The 17000-nt window shown below is 40.6% G+C and overlaps 1 long non-coding RNA gene across 1 annotated transcript in view; it reads left to right on the top strand.

The window, feature by feature from the left end:
- The first annotated feature begins 1453 nt into the window (after positions 1-1453).
- The window catches only part of LOC140721792 (uncharacterized), a 284490-nt gene continuing 268943 nt past the window's right edge, over positions 1454-17000 (top strand). Inside the window, exon 1 of the long non-coding RNA XR_012097463.1 lies at positions 1454-1608. This is a non-coding gene — a long non-coding RNA (uncharacterized lncRNA). The remainder of the gene's footprint in view (positions 1609-17000) is intronic.

Genomic DNA, 17000 nt, shown 5'->3' with positions numbered 1-17000 from the left:
GAGTTTGATATATTCTTGATCGATAACTAGCTTTCCTGTTACAGGAGGAAGGGAGAAAGAAATGGAGCATTGCGGGGGTGGGGGAGTGGGATGTAATCTTCAACCTTGATGAATTGTGGTGCAGACAAGATGGAGCGAATGGACTAATTCTGCTCCTGTATCTTATGTCTTACAATGACTGAATTATGTCTCCTTCTTACCCACATAGATAGATAGATAGATAGATAGATAGATAGATAGATAGATAGATAGATAGATAGATAGATAGATAGATAGATAGATAGATAGATAGATAGATAGATAGATAGATAGATACTTTATTCATCCCCATGGGGAAATTCAACCTTTTTTCCAATGTCCCATACACTTGTTGTAGCAAAACTAATTACATACAATACTTAACTCAGTAAAAAAAATATGATATGCATCTAAATCACTATCTCAAAAAGCATTAATAATAGCTTTTAAAAAGTTCTTAAGTCCTGGCGGTTGAATTGTAAAGCCTAATGGCATTGGGGAGTATTGACCTCTTCATCCTGTCTGAGGAGCATTGCATCGATAGTAACCTGTCGCTGAAACTGCTTCTCTGTCTCTGGATGGTGCTATGTAGAGGATGTTCAGAGTTTTCCATAATTGACCGTAGCCTACTCAGCGGCCTTCGCTCAGCTACCGATGTTAAACTCTCCAGTACTTTGCCCACGACAGAGCCCGCCTTCCTTACCAGCTTATTAAGACGTGAGGTGTCCCTCTTCTTAATGCTTCCTCCCCAACACGCCACCACAAAGAAGAGGGCGCTCTCCACAACTGACCTATAGAACATCTTTAGCATCTCACTACAGACATTGAATGACGCCAACCTTCTAAGATAGATAGATAGATAGATAGATAGATACTTTATTCATCCCCATGGGGAAATTCAACATTTTTTCCAATGTCCCATACACTTGTTGTAGCAAAAACTAATTACATACATACTTAACTCAGTAATAATATGATATGCATCTAAATCACTAACTCAAAAAGCATTAATAATAGCTTTAAAAAAAAAGTTCTTAAGTCCTGGCAGTTGAATTGTAAAGCCTAATGGCATTGGGGAGTATTGACCTCTTCATCCTGTCTGAGGAGCATTGTGTTGAGGAAGTACAGTCGACTCTGTGCCTTCCTGCACAGGGCATCTGTGTTGGCAGTCCAGTCTAGTTTCTCGTCTAACTGTACTCCCAGATACTTGTAGGTCTTAACCTGCTCCACACATTCTCCATTACTGATCACTGGCTCCATATGAGGCCTAGATCTCCTAAAGTCCACCACCATCTCCTGAGATTGTGATATTTGTATTCAACATTTAAATTTCTGTGAGTTTATGTATTTAGGAAGATTGAACAGAAATGTTGTGTTTTCCTTTGTATTGTGAACTTACTTCGTTATCTTTCATGTTAAAGTTAGACCTGCAGTGAGACATTTATTGGAAGAAAAGCACACAATTGGAAGCAGAGCGCGACTGAAGACGAGGGAACAGCAGCAAGTTAACCAGCCCGAGGATTGAGAGCATCAACTGGAGCGAACCCTTCTGACTCGGAGATTCCAGTGATTCAGTCAGGAGAAAGTTTGGTGAGTCTCATTTACTCAAACTCTGGTCCTTTAGACATTATATATCTTCACAAAGGAAGGTAGGAAGAATTTGGAGCGAACGTGAATGTGCCCAAAGTACCAGTTAAGCCTCTGTCAGACCCAGTCGCAATCATTCCAGGTCTGGTAATTTGCTTTCAGCAGCTCAGCTCTTCAAAGCCACTCACATTCCGTCATTGTTTACTCATTTCATGGTCTCGTATCTTCTGAAGTAACTTTTGGTCTGATCTTCGTGATGTAGTGATTGCAGAAATGTGGAACTACCATGAACTGCAGTAACAGGTCATTGACTTCTCTTTCTATTGCAAGCTGCAATGATGTACTTACCTTCGAGTATATTGTCGTGCAGCCCGTTGCGGAGACCAAACCCCTTTGAAGCATTTCTCGCAACACTTCATTTCCTTCAGTCCTAGAATGACGTCCATTGGGAGCATAAATAAGGAGAAATTTAATTAACCAGAGTGGCGAATGTGTACAATTCGTTGCCGCAGGTGGCTGTGAAGATCAAGTATTTGGGTGTATTTCAAGAAGAGTTTGGTAGATTCTCTTTTCGTCAAGACATGAAAGGATACTGGCCTTGTCGAGGGAAGCGGCCTTCTCGAGGGAAGCGGCCCTATCCAGGGGAGCGGCCCTGTCGAGGGAAGCGGCCCTGTCGAGGGAAGCGGCCTTGTCGAGGGAAGTGGCCCTGTCGAGGGAAGCGGCCCTGTCGAGGAGAGCGACCCTGTCGAGGGAAGCGGCCTTGTCGAGGGAAGTGGCCGTGTCGAGGGAAGCGGCCCTGTCGAGGGAAGTGGCCCTGTCGAGGGGAGCGGCCCTGTCGAGGGAAGTGGCCCTGTCGAGGGAAGCGGCCCTGTCGAGGAGAGCGACCCTGTCGAGGGAAGCGGCCTTGTCGAGGGAAGTGGCCGTGTCGAGGGAAGCGGCCCTGTCGAGGGAAGTGGCCCTGTCGAGGGGAGCGGCCCTGTCGAGGGAAGTGGCCCTATCGAGGGAAGTGGCCCTGTCGAGGGAAGTGGCCCTGTCGAGGGAAGCGGCCTTGTCGAGGGAAGCGGCCGTATCGAGGGAAGCGGCCCTGTTGAGGGAAGCGGCCTTGTTGAGGGAAGTGGCCCTATCGAGGGAAGTGGCCCTGTCGAGGGAAGTGGCCCTGTCGAGGGGACCGGCTCTATCGAGGGGAGCGACCCTGTCGAGGGAAGTGCGAGTCTTTGGCTTGAGACCCTTCGGCGAGGAGGCTGAGGGAGGAGACTATACCACAGTTGGAGAGGGTAAGAGGCGGTGAAGAGATGACAGGTAAACTGATTCAGTGTGATGTTTGCCTGATGTGGGAGGTCAGGGACAATGATGGTGCCACCGGCTGCTACAACTGTGTGTGTCCAGGTTCAGCTCCTGAAGGACAGTGTTGGGGCACTCGAGAGGCAACTGGATGACCTCAGTTTCATCCGGGAAAACGAGGGTTTTCTGGACAGGACCTACAGTGAGATTGTTACACCGAAGATACCGGAGGAGAGAAGGGCGGGGGGCGACGATGAGAAAGGGATGGATGCTTGAAGTACTGGAGACCCCGGAGGATGTGTCTCTTGAAAGCAGGTTCACCCTCTTGGAAGCTGTCGGGACAGAAGATACTGCCATTCTGAGAGGCGGACAGGTCTGCGAGTCGAAAACTGGCACTGAAGCAAAGCAGATGAGACAGACGACAGGCAGAGCCGTGGTAGTAGGGGACTCCATAGTGAGAGGAACAGAAAGGGGTTTCTGCGGCAACAGGCGGGATTTAAGGATGGTATGTTGCCTCCCTGGAGCCAGGATCCAGGACATCACGGATCGATTGCAGGGAATCCTCAAGGTTGAAAGTGAACAGCCAGATGTGGTAGTGCCTGTCGGCACAAATGACATCGGGAAGCAGAGGAAAGAAATTCTGCAGTGTGACTTCAGAGAACTCGGAAGGAGGCTGAAAAGTAGGACCTCCAGGGAGGTTATCTCCGGTTTGCTTCCAGTTCCTCGTGCTGCTGAGGGCAGGAACGGGGAGATATGGGATCTGAATGTGTGGCTGAGAGCTGGTGCGGTAAGCAGGGTTTTAGATTCTTAGACCACTGGGATCTGTTTTGGGGTAAGGATGAATTGTACAAAAGAGACGGGTTGCACTTTAACAGGCGGGGGACCAGCATTTTCGCAGGCAGGTTTGCCACTGCTACACGGGTGTGTTTGAACTAATAAATGGGGGGCGTGGAGGAGACGAACTGGAAATATAAGGATAGAGTCAAAGGGAAAGACAGAATAAGAAGTTAAGAAAGACAACAGATTTAAAGGGGCAGAAAGCTCAAGAAGGGATCGTATGAGGAAAGCTCAGTATGGCCAAGTGCAATAGCGACTGATGTGAGAGGCGAGGGGGGTAATTGATTGAAAGTATTATATATGAACGCATGAAGTATAAGAAATAAAGTGGATGAGCTTGAAGCTCAGTTGGAAGTTGGTAAGTATGATGTTGTAGGAATAACAGACATAGCTGCAAAATGACCAGCGCTGGGAAATGAATATTCAAGGTTATATGCCCTATCGAAAGGGCAGACAGGTGGGTGGAGGGGCTTTGCTGCTGTGGAATGAAATTCAGTCCCTTGAGAGGGGTGACATAGAATCAAGAGATGTAGCGTCAGTATGGATAGAACTGCGGAATTGTAAGGACAAAAAGACCCTAATGGGAGTTATCTACAGGTCCCCAAATAGTAACCTAGATATAGGGTGCAAGTTGAAGCAAGAGTTAAAATTAGCATGTTGCAAAGGTAATACTACGGTTGTAATGGGGGATTTGAATATAAAGGTAGATTGGAAAAATCAGGTTGGTACTGGACCCCAAGAAAGGGAGTGCCTCCGAGATGGATTCTTAGAACAGCTTGTACTGCAGCCTACTAGGGAGAAGGCAATTCTGGATCTAGTATTGTGTAATGAACTGGATTTGATAAGGGAACTCGAGGTAAAGGAACCATTAGGAGGTAGCGACCATAATATGATAAGTTTTAATCTACAATTTGAGAGGGAGAACTGAAAATCGGAAGTGTCAGTATTGCAATTGAACAAAGGGGACTATGGAACCATGAGGGAGGCGCTAGCCAAAGTTGACTGGAAGGATACCCTCGCAGAGATGAAAGTGGATCAACAACGGCAGGTATTTCTGGGAATAGTAAAGAAGGTGCAGGATCATTTCATTCCAAAGAGGAAGAAAGATTTTCAGGGGAGTAGGGACGACAGTGGCTGACAAGGGAAGTCAAGGACAGTATAAAAATAAAGGAGAAGAAGTATAACATAGCAAGGATGAGCGGGAAGACAGAGGATTGGGGAACTTTTAAAGAGCAACCGAAGATTACTAAAACGGCAATAGGGGGAGAAAAGATGAGTTACGAAGGTAAGCTAGCCAAGAATATAAATGAGGATAGTAAAAGCTTCTTTAGTTGTGTGAAGAGGAAAAAAAAACATATTTAAGAACAAACTTGGGCCCTTCAAGGCAGAAACGGGTGAATTTATTATGGGGAACAAGGAAATGGCAGACGAGTTGAGCAGGTGCTTTGGATCTGTCTTCACTAGGGAGGACATAGACAATCTCCCAAATGTAATAGTGGCCAGAGGACCTAGGGTAACGGAGGAACTGAAGATAATTCACATTCGGCAGAAAATGGTGATGGTAGACTGATAGGATTGAAGGCTGATAAATTTCCAGGGCCTGATTGTCTGCATCCCAGGGTAGTTACGGAGGTGGCACTAGAAATCGTGAACGCAATGGTAATCATTTTCCAATGCTCTGTAGATTCAGGATCAGTTCCTGAGGATTGGAGGATTGCTAATATTATCCCACTTTTTAAGAAAGGAGGGAGAAAACAGGGAATTATAGACCAGTTAGCCCGACATCAGTGGTGGCGAAGATGCTGGAGTCAATCATAAAAGATGAAATAACGGTACATTCGTATAGAAGTAACAGGATTGGTCCGAGTCAGCATGGATTTACGAAGGGGAAATCATGATTGACTAATCTTCTGGAATTTTTTGAGAATGTAACTATTAAAATGGACAAGAGAGAGCCAGTGGATGTAGTGTAGCTGGACTTTCAGAAAGCCTTTAATAAGGTCCAACATAGGAGATTAGTGGGTAAATTTAGAGCACATGGTATTGGGGGTAGGGTACTGACATAAATAGAAAATTGGTTGGCAGACAGGCAACAAAAAGTAGGGATTAACGGGTCCTTTTCAGAAATGAAGGGATTAAAAGTAGCATTAGCAAATTTGCAGATGACACAAAGCTGGGTGGCAATGTCAGATATGAGGAGGATGTTAGGATAATTGGGCAGATGCATGGCAGATGCAGTTTAATGTGGATAAATGTGAGGTTATCCACTTTGGCGGCAAGAACAGGAAGTCAGATAACTGTATGAATGCTGTCAAGTTAGGAAATGGGGAAGTACAACGGGATCTAGGTGTCCTTGCTCATCAGTCACTGAAAGTAAACATGCAGGTACAGCAGGCAGTGAACAAAGCAAATGGCATGTTGGCCTTCTTAACAAAGGGAGCTGAGTATAGGAGTAAAGAGGTCCTTCTGCAGTTGTACAGGGCCCTCGTGAGACCACACCTAGAGTATTGTGTTCAGCTTTGGTCTCCAAATTTGAGGAAGGACATTCTTGCTACTGAAGGAGTGCAGCATAAGTTCAATAGGTCGATTCCCGGGTTGGGAGGGACTGTCATATGTTGAAAGATTGCAACGACTGGGCTTGTATACACTGGAATTTAGAAGGACGAGAGGGGATCTGATTGAAACATATAAGATTATTAAGGGTTTGGACACGCTAGGGGCAAGAAACATGTTACCGATGTTGGGGGAGCCCAGAACCAGAGGCCACAGTTTAAGAATAAGGGGTAGACCATTTATAACAGAGTTGAGGAAAAACTTCTTCATCCAGAGAGTTGTGCATCTATGGAATGCTCTGCCTCAGAAGGCAGTGGAGGCCAATTCTCTGGATGCTTTCAAGAAAGAGTTAGATAGAGCTCTTAAAGATAGCGGAGTCAAGGAATATGGGTGAAAGCAGGAACAGGTTAATGATTGTGGATGATCAGCCACGATCATATTGAATGGCAGTGCTGGCTCGAAGGGCCGAACGGCCTACTCCTGCACCTATTGTCTATTGTCTATAAAACTGCACCGTTAAGCACCAGCAAACATTCCACTCTCAAAATCACTAAGATTACATTTCATCTCCATGGTGATGTTTGTTGGAGACAGAACGTACCCTTTACTAAGGAACAGGATAGGGAGAGAACCGCTAATAAATCTGTAGGTTTAGTTAATGATTATTACCAGGAGCTGACTGAATATTAATCAGTGCGTGTTCATTACCGAGAGAACCCGTAGCACAGCCTCACTGGGACAGAGTGGTAACGGAACCTAGAGCCGCGGTACAAGGTAAGACGCTCTTTATCCTGAAATATAAACATCATAAGGACAGTTAGCCTCTTTTATGAACACTTGAATGAGATCGATAACGTTTTGTGTTGATCGATATTAGAACTGTAGAGAATCGCTTTTGAAAGAATTAATAACTCTCTTCATCTAGTTGAATGCATCGACTTCCTGTGCATGTCCCGGGGAGAACCGGTGCAGTTGACAAGTGTTATTGGAATCGCCGCACTTTCAACCCGGCTCCGAATCATCAGCAAAGGCTCGGGAGGTGCGAGCTTCCCGCATCTCGTAACTGTCCCCGGGCTACCGCTTGCAGTAAAAGGAAGCCGATCCGTCCACACTCGGGGCTTTACCGATCCCCGACAGAGGGAACTGAGGATTCGTTTTCTTATTTCCTCACTGGCGGGATCGACACTATCTGTCCATCCTAGACGGCATTTCGGTTGGTGGTCAAAAGCATGGAACCACCCACACTGGAGATTACAGCCGGGGCGGGGGGTGGTCGTGGGGGGGAGTCGGTGTAAGGAGTTGATGGTTCCATTATATAGTCGGTTGGTGAGAACTGTTGTGGATCACCGCCTGCAGTGTTGTTTCCCTTTTGTCAGATAAGAGTGGGTAGGTGGGAAACCAAAAGAAGGTTCAGCAGACAGGTATCTGCCCCCATGAGTTTTTCTCTGATTTCGATCCGTCAGAGTCTCGTTAGTGTGGCCGTTCACCAGTGGCATCTCCTTTAGCTAAGCCGTTCTTCCGTGGTGAGCCCGCCAATCCCAGGCAAGGGAAAGGACGCACGCGAGCCCCAGCGGCTGTCGCTATTAAACGCTGTCACGGGATTCCTAGCGTTTCTCCTGGTGCGTCTAAAGGGGTTGATCCCCAGACCCTCTTTTATCCTTACTCACGGGGTCTCAGATGTCAATCAGGTTGGGATGATGCAATCCCTCAACCAGACCACTCTGGTCGTCCCCTGAGAGCTTCAATGAATAGTACAGTACTCAATACACAATTCCGTCTCCAAGAGACAATGGCCGTTATCCGTGGCTTTGTCTCGCTGAGGCCAGGACACATTCCAAAACCTTGTGGATTCTCTCTCATTTCCTGGGTCCCCAGACCCGAATTAATAGCGATCATGCGATTCTCAAATAGGAGGGGGCGACTTTGTACCCTTCGGCCCCTCAGAGTTGTGGCACATTCGTAACAGTGTAGATCCCGCCAGCGAAGGAATAAACAAAGCGAATCCTCGGTTCCTTCGGTCAGCGATCAGTAAAGCCCCGGGTGTGGAGAGGCCGGCCTCCTGCTGGAAACAGTATCCCGCGGACAGTTCCGAACATCTGGAAGCTAGCTCCTTCCTAGCCTTTGCTGTTCATTCGCAACTGCATTGAAAGTGCGACGTTTCCATTAACACTTCCAACTACACCAGGTTCCCGCAGGGCATTCACAGGAAGTTGATCTAATTAGTCGAAGGGAATTATTATTTCTTTCAAAAGCGATTCACCTACAGTTCTATTGTTGAATACACCAATACGTTCTCAGTCTCATTTAAGTGTTCACAGAAGTGGCTAACTGCCTTTATGATGTTTATATTTCAGTATATACTGCTTCTTACCGTGTACCGCGGCTCCAGGTTCAGTTACCACCCTGTCCCAGTGAGGCTGTGTTACGGGTTCTGTAAGTAATGAACACACCCTGGTTAATGTTCAGTCAGCTCCTGGTGATAATCATTAACTATACTCAGAGCTTTATCAGCGGGTCTCTCCGACTCCTAGTCCTTGGAACAGGGTACGTTCGGTCTCTCAGAAACACCAGCATGGGGATGAAATGTGCTCTCAGTGACTTAGGACGTGGAATGTTTGTTAATGCTAGACGGCGCAGTTTATAACATCGCGGAAACTGCTGATTTCCTGGGATTGTCACCTTCAACAGTCTCAGTTTGTGGAGAACAGCACAGAAAAAAAGTAAGGCTGCGGCAGTTCCGTGAGCAAAGACTCCTTATGAATGAGAGAGATGGAAGGGAAAAGGCCAGACTGATTCTATATGTCAGGAAGACGACAGTATCTCAAATAACCACGCTACAACAATAGCGTGCAGAGAGGCATCACTGAACGTGTAACATGTCGAAGACTGGACTGGGCGGGTTACAGCTGTAGAAGACCACGGATATACAGTCAGCGGCCACATTATTAGGTACAGGAGGTGAAATGTACTTCAGAAAGTTTTATTTCAGATAGTCTTAAGATGCACTCTATCTTTGCGCAAGGTAGCACAAAAAACATACAGAGAGAAAAAAATAAACAAGTGCCGAGCTCTTCATTCTGTTTCCAGTGAATCTGAGCACTGAATTCTCTGGGTCCAGACAGTGAGTGAGTACACCCTGCGGAACGTTCAGTTGAGATCACGCTCAGCAACCCGGACCTCACACTAATCAGGATGTAACTCCACACCCCACTCCCTAGTGCTTGAACTGAAGGACACGAAACCTCAGTCAGGCAAATGGTTGTATTGTGTTGTTCGGTACCGGCTTACAATTGTACTTCGGTGCACCGTGACAAAGATTACATACAGAATCTCTTTCCAATTCAGTCTGCTCCAGGGATCCTGTTTCCTTTCGGTTGGTCTGATCGAATTAATTTATTGTTTAGTTCTGGATCAATTTATTCTCCGACTGAAAAATCCAGTGACAGCTGAGGGCAAAGTTCAATATGGGTTTATTGGAGAGACACACCAGCAGGACGGACTCTATCAACTCTGGTTGGGAATATATTTCCTTGTGAACAGTGGACAGTCGCTTTCACCAGATGTGACTGTACCCCATCTGCTGCAGCTGCACTGATATCAGAGTCGGACCGTTTATAAAGCAATCTTCAATATTTGTCCACAATGGGGCCATTACAATGATGGGCAAGGCAGCAGCTATGTGGAGATTGCAAACTGGACATAGCCACAGCCAAAAGAGTACAACATATTTCACCATCAGATTAGTGTTCACTTACTGGAAATAAATAACCTTATCAATCGGATGACTTTCATGACTACCGGGTCTATTTACATTACTCCCGTCGGTGTGTTACTCCGCTATCACCATTACTTTACAAATACCTGAGCTGTTTAAAGAAGAGGACGTGCTGGCGCTATTAAGGATAGTGGATAAGTCTCCGGGACCTGACAGGATATTTCCCCGGACTTTGAGGGAAGTTAGTGTAGAAATAGCAGGGGCTCTGACGGAAATATTCCAAATGTCATTATAAACGGGGATGGTGCTGGAGGAATTGCGTATTGCTCGTGTGGTTCCATTGTTTAAAAAGGGTTCTAAGAGTAAACCTAGCAATTCTAGGCCTGTAGTTATGACGTCAATGATGGGTAAATTAATGGAAAGTATTCTTAGAGATGGTATATATAAATATCTGGATAGACTGGGTCTGGTTAGGAACAGTCAACATGGACTGGTGCGTAGAAGGACATGTTTGACAGATCTTATTGAATTTAAAAAAAAATATTTATTACATTTTTAGAAATTTACAAAGAATAAATGTGGTGATAAAATAGTAAGAAAAAGAAAAATAATATTAACACTCCCCCCTACCCTGAACCCTCCCCCACCCTTAACCCTTGTCTAAAGAAAGAAAGAAGCGAAAGATTGCTTGGATACCGGAGGATCCCCACATGCTCCATGAAGTTCAAAATAATTTTAATATTTATTTTTACTTTCCCCAATTACTTTATAATTTTATCTTCAAAGGATCTATGTATTTAATCCTATCTTTTGTAGGTATGGGAGCCAAATTTTCAAAAATATATCATATTCATTTCTTAGATTGTATGTAATTTTTTCAAGTGGAATTCAACTATGTATTTCATTATTCCAACGATCCATAGTTAAATATAAATCAGATTTCCAAGTAATTGCCAATGCAATTTTTATAATTTTTTTCTGATACTTATTCAATTTAAGTTTCGGTATTGTCCCTTCAATGTCTCCTAATAAAAATAATACTGGACTATGTGGGAGTTGTACTCCAGTAATTTGTTCCAATAAAAGTCTTAGATTTATCCAAAATGGTTGAGTTGTAAAACAAGACCAAGTAGAATGTAAAAAAGTACCAATTTCTTGATTACACCGAAAACGTTGGTCAGACATATTTGAATTTAATCTATCTATTTTCTGTGGTTATATATAATTGATGTAAAAATTATATTGTATTAATCTAAGTCGAACATTTACTGTATTTAACATACTATCAGAACATAATCTTGACCAGCTTTTTCCATCAATTTTAACATCCAAATCAGATTCCCATTTTTGTCTTGATTTATGAATTACTGATTTAATTGTCTGTTTTTGAATCAAATTGTACATACAAGATGTAATTTTTTAAATTTTTACTTTTTGAATTAATATTTCTATTTCACTAGGTTTTGGCATCAACATTGTTTGACCCAGCTTTTCTCGTAAATAAGCCTTCAATTGAAAATAACAAAAAAGAGTGTTCTTTGATATTTTATATTTATTTTTTTTAATTGATCAAACGACATCAATGTACCTCCTTCAAAACAATCACCTATATATTTAATCCCCTTTTGGAACCAATTATATAAAAGTTTATTATCCATTGTAAAAGGAATAAGCCTATTTTGAATTAAAGTTCTTTTTGCTAATAAAGATTTCTTTATCTCATCGTCCATATTTACCTTATTCCATAAATCAATCAAGTATCTTAATATAGGAGATTCTTTTTATTTCCCATATCCATTTGAATTCCCATTTATATATAAAATCTTCTGGTATGTTTTCTCCTATCTTATCTAATTCTATTCTAATCCATGCTGGTTTTTCTTCATCAAAAAAAGACGCAATAAATCTAAGTTGATTTGCTTTATAATAATTCATAAAATTTGGAATTTGTAACACTACTAAATCAAATTTACATGTCAATTTTTCTAATGATATTCTTGACATCTTTCCTTTCCAAAGAAATTTCATTACATATTTATTCAGTTCTTGAAAAACTTCTGAGGTAATTGTATTGGTAAAGTTTGGAATAAATATTGCAATCTAGGAAATATATTCATTTTTACAGCATTAACTCTACCTATTAATGTTATTGGTAACATCATCCATTTATCAAGATCCTCTTTTATTTTTTTTTAATAATGGCAAATAATTTTGTTCATATAAATTTTTTACATCATTATCATCTCTAATACCTAAATATTTTATCCCATTTATTGACCATCGAAATTGAGTTACTAATCGACATTGATTATAATTTCCTTTGGTAAGGGGTAAAATTTCACTTTTATCACAATTTACTTTATACCCTGATCCTTTCCCATATTCTTCCAATCTATAAGATAATCTTTGCAAAGATTGCAATGGGTTTGTTAAATAAATCAAAACATCATCAGCAAATAAATTAATCTTATATTCTTCTTGATTAACTCTAAAGCCCCCAATGTCTGAATCTGTTCTAATTAATTCAGCTAATGGTTCTATTGCCAATACAAATAAAGCAGGTGATAATGGGCAGCCTTGTCCAGTTGACCTCGTTAAGCAAAATGGTGTTGAAATCTGACCATTTGTAACTACTTTAGCTTGAGGATTAGTATTTAAGGTTTTAATCCATTGTATAAAAGATTTTCCTAACTCATATTTTTTCAAAACCTTAAATAAAAAATCCCATTCCAATCTATCAGATGCTTTTTCTGCATCCAAAGCATCTGCCACACTCATTTCCTCTCTTTTTTGTGCCAAAAGAATTATACTAAGTAACCGGCTTATATTATCCATTGATTGTCTGTTTTTAATAAAACCTGTTTGATCCATATGTATTAATTTTGGTAAATGTTTAGATATTCTGTTAGATAACATTTTTGCTATTATTTTATAATCTGTATTCAACAAAGAAATAGACCTATATGATGTTGGCTTTAAAGGATCTCAATCTTTTTTTGGCAAAACAGTTATAGTCGCTGTTAAAAAAAGATTGTGGGAATTTATGCATCCTTTCCACTAGATATACTTCGATAAAAGGAGGAATTAATCAATCTTTAAGTTTTTTTTTATAAAATTCAGGAGGAAAACCATCTTCTCCTGGGGATTTATTACTCTGAAGTGATCCTAAAGCTTCTTCAACCTCTTTTAATGTAAAGGGCATATCTAATCCTTTCTGTTCTTCCAAATTTAATTTTGGAAGGGTTATTTGTGATAAAAATGTATCTATCTCAGCAATCTTATTTTGTGATTCTGATTGATACAGTATAATTTTTTTTAAAAGTTTCATTAATTTCTAAAGGTTTATAAGTAACCTTATTTACACTTGTTCTAATTGCATTTATTGTTTTAGAAGCCTGTTCTGTTTTCAACTGCCAAGCAAGAATCTTATGTGACCTTTCGCCTAATTCATAATATTTCTGTTTAGTTCTCATAATTACTTTTTCTGTACGATATGACTGAAGTGTATTATATTGTAGTTTTTTTATTAACAAGTTGTCTTCGTTTTTCTTCCGTCATATATCTTTGAGATTCTTTTTCTAACTTTATGATATCTTTTTCTAATTGATCTATTTCTGCCAAATATTCCTTCATAATTTTAGATGTATAATTTATAATCTGACCGCTTAAATATGCTTTCATTGCTTCCCATAATACAATTTTATCCTCAACTGAATGTAAATTTGTATTAAAAAAATTGAATCTGTTTTTTCATAAAATCACAAAAATCTTGACGTTTAAATAAAATTGAATTAAATCTCCATCTATAGATCGATTCCTCCTTATCCATCATTATCATTGTCATTTTCAAGGGGGAATGATCTGACAGTATTCATGCTTTATATTCCACACTTTACACTCTCTGGAATATTTTTTGATAATAAAAAAAACAATCCTTGAGTAAGTTTTACGTCTATTTGAATAAAATGAATAACCTCTTTCTCTTGGATTAATTTTTCTCCATATATCAATCAGGTTTAAATCTTTCATTAATGATAAAGATAGTTTTATTACTTTTGATTTTGTAGCAACTTTAGTTGACCTATCCAAAACTGGATCTAAACAAAAATTAAAATCTCCACCTATTAATATTTTATCATGTGCATCAGCCAAGTTCAAAAAAACTTCTTGTATGAATTTTACATCATTTTCATTTGGTGCATGAATGTTCATAAAAGTCCATAATTCTGAAAAAAATTGACAATGTATAATCACATATCTCCCCACAGAATCAATTACTACATTTTGTATTTTAATTGGTAAAGATTTATTAACGAAAATTGCAACTCCTCTCGATTTTGAATTAAATAAAGCTCCAAGACATTTCAAACCCAATCTCTCTTTAATTTCTTATGTTCTGTTTCTGTTAAATGTGTTTCTTGTAAAAAAGCTATATCGCCTTTCATTTTCTTAATATATGTTAAAACTCTTTTTCTTTTCACAGGTCCATTAAGTCCATTAACATTAAAACTTTAAATAATTAAGTAAATTAATCATTCACAATACCTTGGGAACTCTTTAAAATTCTCCATGTTACTATGACTCTCTCCCCAACCATCCAGGCAAAAAAGAAGAAAAATAGAGGAAAGGTAACTAATATATAAGAAAAAATCCCAAAATACCCCCCCACTAATGTTGCGAATAAAAAGAACACAACATTACCCCCCCCCCCCCCATTTTACGGGTCATGGCAATCGCCATGATTGTACACGTGAAACTCGCAGCCATCGATCAGGAGCTCCTCCACCTCCCCCGCAAAAAAAAAAGAAAATATATTAGTGAAGAAAAAAAAATAATTAATGTCTCTACTCCCAATTAATACTCAACTATTTTTTTTCCTTATAAATGTCTGTCAAGTCCAACCTTTTTTCAGTCTTCATCATTAGTCCACTTCATACCTATAATTCTTTACTCCTCTTCGTGGACATCAGGTAAATCTTGTACAAATTTCTCTGCTTTCTGGTAGTCAACGAAAAAGCTTCTTTCTTCATTATCAAGGAAAATGACCAATTTATAGCCCTTTTCCCATAAAGATTTTTTCACTGGATTAAATTCCTTCCGCCTCTTCAGAAGATCGTAACTTATGTCTCGATTAAAAAAAAATCTTTTCCCTTCTATTATCAATGGCCCATTTCTCTTTTTAGCACCTTGAGTAGCTGCCTTCAAGATAATTTCTTTATCTTGGTACCTCAAGCATTTTATCAAAATTGATCTTGGATTTTGATCTTGCTGAGGTCTTGGTCTTGCCAAAATTTTCGGAATCCATTCTTGAAAGAATTTTATTGGATTTTTTCCCTCTGTACCTTCCATAAGACGAACAATTTTGATATTATTTCGTCTACTTGAGTCTTCAAGCGCATCTATTTTTTCCAACATCCGTTTTTTTATTGTTCAGGCAAGATTATTGTCTTCTATCTTATCTATTCTTTCAGTATTTTCTTCCAATTTTACTTCCATTTCTTTAACATTATTATCCATCTTCTTTTGTTTTTCCACCACATTATCGAGTGTATTCTGCATCCATCTTATAGCTTTTAATTTATTCATGATATATATCAGGATATCTTTTATGACTCCTTTAATCTCCATTTTCTTTTCCTCTTCATCTTCCTCTGAATTTCCCAAAGAGTCTGACTCCACTTCCGATATAATTCCAGTTTCCCTTCCAGCCGTAGTTGGGATTTGTAGTTTTGTTACTTTTGCTGATATCTGTTCATGCATACTTGTTTCTTCGCGCATCCATTGTTCTTGCCGTTTCTTTTAGAGACCGCCGACATTGCTGCAACTTCCTGTCCCGCATCATCAGAAGTGCCATGCACTTCGCCGTGAGGAGATCCAACTTGAGTCCGAGGCTTCGCCGGTACGGTTAGGCCTTTTTCCCCGCCGATTTGCGCAGTCTTCGAAGTAGTAGCTTTCTTCTGTTTCGGTTTAGGAGCCATATCAAAAGATAATTCTGAGTTATTTATAAATAGTTTCTAGTAGATACTTGTTAACTCTTCTTCATTTAAACCTTATTTCATTACTTTTTACGAGGGAGCTGGATTCCCAACGTCTTGATCCTACGTCATCACGCGACGTCCCCAGATCTTATGGAATTTTTGAAGAGGTTACGAGGAAAGTTGACGAGGGTAAAGCAGTGGATGTTGTCTATATGGAGTTCACTAAGGCCTTTGACAAGGTTCTACATGGATGGTTAGTTAGGAAGGTTCAATCGTTAGGTATTAATATTGAAGTAGAAAAATGGATTCAACAGTGGCTGGATGGGAGATGCCAGAAAGTAGTGGTGGATAACTGTTTGTCAGGTTGGAGGCCAGTGACTAGTGGTGTGCCGCAGGGATCTGTACTGGGTCCAGTGTTGTTTGTCATACACATTAATGATCTGGATGATGGGGTGGTAAATTGGATTAGTAAGTATGCTGATGATACTAAGATAGGTGGCGTTGTGGATAATGACGCAGGTTTTCAAGGCTTACAGAGAGATTTAGGCCAGTTAGAAGAGTAGACTGAAAGATGGCAGATGGTGTTTAATACTGATAAGTGTGAGGTGCTACATTTTGGTAGGACTATTCAAAATAGGACAATCATGTTGAATGGTAGGGCATTGAGGAATGCAGAAGAACAGGGTGATCTAGGAATAATGGTGCATAGTTCCCTGAAGGTGGAATCTCGTGGATCGGGTGGTGAAGAAAGCTTCTGGTATGCTGGCTTTTATAAATAAGAGCATTGAGTATACGACTTGGGGTGTAATATTAAAATTGTACCAGGCATTGCTGAGGCCAAATTTGGAGTATTGTGTACAGTTCTGGTCACCGAACTATAGGAAAGAGGTCAACAAAATAGAGTACAGAGAAGATTTACTAGAATGTTACCTGGGTTTCAGCACCTAAGTTACAGAGAAAGGTTGAACAAGTTAGATCTTTATTCTTTGGAGTGTAGAAGGTTGAATGAGGACTTGATAGGGGTATTTCAA

Source organism: Hemitrygon akajei, unplaced genomic scaffold (genome assembly GCF_048418815.1).
Source record: "Hemitrygon akajei unplaced genomic scaffold, sHemAka1.3 Scf000061, whole genome shotgun sequence".
NCBI lineage: Eukaryota > Metazoa > Chordata > Chondrichthyes > Myliobatiformes > Dasyatidae > Hemitrygon > Hemitrygon akajei.
This window is presented reverse-complemented; position numbering and strand designations above follow the sequence as displayed.